This window comes from Rhincodon typus, unplaced genomic scaffold, assembly GCF_021869965.1.
Source record: "Rhincodon typus isolate 14 unplaced genomic scaffold, sRhiTyp1.1 hic_rhity00000091, whole genome shotgun sequence".
NCBI classification, from domain to species: domain Eukaryota; kingdom Metazoa; phylum Chordata; class Chondrichthyes; order Orectolobiformes; family Rhincodontidae; genus Rhincodon; species Rhincodon typus.
Genome location: NW_025965729.1, coordinates 35,039 through 39,199, shown reverse-complemented (window position 1 = coordinate 39,199; position 4,161 = coordinate 35,039). Strand labels below are relative to the sequence as shown.

General features: G+C 43.9%; 1 non-coding gene across 1 annotated transcript; it reads left to right on the top strand.

Annotated features, from left to right (window-relative positions):
* The first annotated feature begins 1,613 nt into the window (after positions 1 to 1,613).
* Positions 1,614 to 1,685, top strand: trnat-cgu. The gene has a single exon. It is a non-coding gene; the product is annotated as a tRNA-Thr (tRNA).
* The last annotated feature ends 2,476 nt before the right edge of the window (positions 1,686 to 4,161 follow it).

The following is a 4,161-nucleotide window of genomic DNA, read 5'->3' as shown; positions in this document are numbered from 1 at the left end:
ATCTAAATTTCCTTTATCTGTTTTTGAAAATCATGACCAGTTGTGTCGCAATTTTACAACGGGCTTCACTTTGAATAATATGCCGCACTTTTCAAAACCATGAGCGTTTTCACACTCAGTCTGAATCATCTGTTCACGACATTTCATTGTACCTAAAGTCATTCAAATTCGAATTGATTTCCCTGCCCAGCCCTGCCCCGTCCTGCCCTGCCACCCAGTATCCGGCACCCATTCTCCTCAGACCTGGACACTGACTCTCTCCCCTTGTTAAATTCACTCTTTGTATGTTTGCTCATATATCTTTTAAAACACTCAGGAATCAGCTTCTACTTTTATTTCTGAAAAATCGTTGCCGACTTAAGTAACCCTCTGAGTCAAAGAAATTCGACTCCAATGTTTTCTTTATCATTCACTGATATTTTTGAATCTCTGACCTCTTGACCTTGATTCCCCCGAAAGAGGGGATGTTCCGCAAATATAAACAAACTAAACCTCGCATCGTCATGGAAATCTCCGTTAGTTTACTTCCCAATTTTCCCGACCTCAAGTGCAGCTTTTCCAACTTTTCCAACATCTCGGGAATGTCATCCTGCATCCTGTCCACCATTCAGACAAAATCGTCTGCATCTTTTCTAATCTCTCTAGTTTTGGTGAAGAGTGACGGACAAAGATTACATACGTTGCTCGAACTGAGACTGAACTGCAGATATTGCAGTTGTACGATGATCTATTCATTTAATTAACACGATTTCTCCATTTATAAACTCAACTAACCCAAATTATTGTCTAACCACATCATGGACATATTCTCTATGGGGACCAAAAGCTCTTGACTCACTTCTTTGGTACTTTCATGGAATGTGGGAATGGCTTGTAATGCCAACATCCCTAAATCCCTGAGACCCAACTGACTCTCAGCTATTTCGAAAGGTAACTGATATTCAACTACCTCCCTGTGGGGCTCGAGTCACTTCCATTGCAGATTGGGTAAGGGCAGTTTATATCCTTCACCAAATGTCAGAGTGAAACTGAAATTGGCACTTTTTTTTGAAAAGAAGGACCTCCTATTTATAGTGTATCGTCTTTCTATGTAGATGTCCCGTTTGTGCATCACTTTGTGCCTCTCTGTATTGAATTCTACCAAATTATTATTTTGTGAATGAACATATTTTCCCCATCTCTCATCATTCTAAACTCTATAGCGCACTGACTGATATTATTTGTATGCGCCTGGAGGACAGCCCTCACATCCCTGGGATGAATCCAGTGAACATTCCTGACGCGAACTCGCAAGCAAGTATTTCCTTCTTTGTGCTCGGAAATCGTTACTGCAATGATCTGCAGTTGTGTGCTCATTAAAGCCAAGACAACTGCAGCAAGAATTTCACATTCAGTTTTTGCAATCTGATTCCTGTATGGGTTGAACCAAATCGTTTACAATGACTTCCAAATTTTTCTGAACTCAATCATTTACTGTTCTCTCTTGATCATCCCGTTGTGTATTTTAACATCAAGTAATTTGTCAGGTTATCTTACTTTTCCAACAATTTCAAACAAACGCACATAGTTAACAAACCGATAGAGTAAAACAGTTTAAGCAACTCCCAAAGCAGGGCGCAGTGGCCAAGTGGGAAGGTGTTGGTCTCGTAAACCAAAGGTCGTGGGTTCGATCCCCACCTGTGCCTAGTAGCGTACTGGTTGCGAAGCTCAGCTCCAAAGTGTCCGTCCTTTGGGTTGAAGCTATTTCTTAGAGTTACGGTGCTGATCAGAGTTTTGCGTTTACTCTGAAGAAGCAAAGGTTGGATCCAAGACAAGCGTTTCAAACCTGAAAAGTGCAATGGTTTCAGATCAAAATTAGGAATGATGTGAAATGAAAAATTAGTTGAAGAGTTGGCTCAGTACAGCAGAGATTTAAGGAGATATTTCAGAATATTCAGAAACAAAAGCTCAACTGTCTTTGCCTGTTTTCCTTCACTTTTGAAGATGAGCACATGTTTTTGCAGCCTGACTCTGGCTCCACTACGTCAATTCCACTGCGTCATACCACCCAGAAGGTAAGAGTCAGGCAAATAGACACGCAGAAGAAACAAAGGACGGCACGGCAGCTCAGTGGTTAGCACTGCTGCCTCACCTGGGTTCGATTCCACCCCTGGGCGACTGTCTGTGTGGAGTTTGCGCATTCTCCCCGTGTCTACGTGGATTTCCTCCGGGTGCTCCGGTTACCTCCCACAGTCCGAAGATGTGCAGGTTAGGTAAATTGTCCATGCTAAATTGCCCATAGTGTTCAGGGATGTGTACAATAGGCGAGCTGCAGGGGAATGGGTCTTGGTGGAATGACCTCTGAGGTTCGGTGTGGACTTGTTGGGCCATAGGGCCTGTTTCTACACCGTAGGGATTCTATGAAAGCACCTTCAGTGCATGTACAATGACAGATAAAGTGCTCAGGAGACACAAGATGGAGTATGACTATATATGTGAAAGGATTACTTACATAACCTCTGTTACGTAAAGACTCCCATCATGTTGGAAAAAATGAATTTCCTGTCTGTAATTCTGCTGAACAGCTAAATATTTGCCTCGCTACAGCACAATGCTTAGAGGCGGTGACATACCATCTTCTTGTGGTTGGTTGGCTCACCGAGCCAGTTCGTTGTTCCGCAGATGTTGCATTACGCCAAAAAGAAGGAGAGTACCTCTTCCAAGTATTCAGAAACAATGGATACCCGAAAAACTGGGTCAGAAGATGCCTATCACAGGAACGACACCAGGAAGACACTACACGCCCCGAAACACTCATCAAGTTACCTTACAGCAGGAACACGTCTGAACTGACTGCAAGACTCCTACGACCAGTGGGCATCAAAGTAACACACAAACCCACATCAACCCTTCGCCAACTGCTCACCCGGAACAAAGACCCACTACCCACTATGATCAAGACCAAGGTCATACACAAGATTCCCTGCAAAGACTGCGGCTAACACTACATTGGACAAACAGGAAGGAAATTCATCACAAGGGTACACAAGCATCAATTGGCAATAAAAGGACACGACCAATACTCACTCACCTCCATCCACATGAATAAGAAGAACCACCAATTCGATTGGGACAATGCCAGGATCCTGGGACAGGCAAAGCAGAGACAAGCAAGGGAATTCCAAGAAGCCTGGTACTCCACTGAGAAAGCCATCAATAAACAAATAGAGCTCGACCCCAAATGCACTCCGTTGCGAAGAAAACTGGAAGTGAGGTAATCCAGCTCAACGGACACCAGAGTTTAAATAACAGGCGAGAAAACACAACAGCACTTCATCGGAGGTTGCACTGATGTTGTTAACCAATAGAGTAATGAAACGTCTGCGGAACAACGAACCAGCTCAGCGAGCCAACCAACCACAACATCCACAACTTGAGCTACAAATCTACTCTAAAATTTTAAAGGTATTTGCTGTTTCTTCAGTCAAATCTCCATCGGTTTACACTGTATCTTCCTCAAATTCCTGCTTCCAGTAAACACCTCAATCCGGAACAAATCTATCAAACTGCTTTCATTCCAAAACAGATCCAAGGTGCACCTTGCAGAAGGCACGTGTTGGCACTTTCAATGATACTCTGTCTCCCCGGGAGCTGCAAACCTGTCTGGCGCTGGTTCAGACAGCACCGTCCTTCCTGTGACATGTCCCATCGTGAATGGGAGGACAGATATTAACAACTCGCACTTGTCAATGTGTCAATGTTGAGTGAGTGTTCGATTGCGCAGTGCCTCAGTAACGGGAGGGAGGACGTAAAAGAGGGTTTGTGATAGTGGGATGGAGAAATGTCTGCGAGAAGAGGCAAGTTTGAATTCTGATACATCAAACGCAGACATGTGAGAGAGGGAGTGTTTGAGGGAATAAAACCACCACCTCAGAGAATATTTTCATGCAAATCAATTAATTCCTTAACGAATGACGAGTCCCAAGGAGCAAAATGGGGAAGAATAAAGGCTGCCGTGACGTGGACTTGAACCGAGGTTGCTGCGGCCATAACGCAGAATATTAACCACTATACGATCACGGCAACACAGGAAAAGACGCGATTAAAAAGCATGATAAGAACAATGGCTGAGGATGTGTTCGTAACAGCACCGGATACACAACGGGAATACTTGGCGAACAG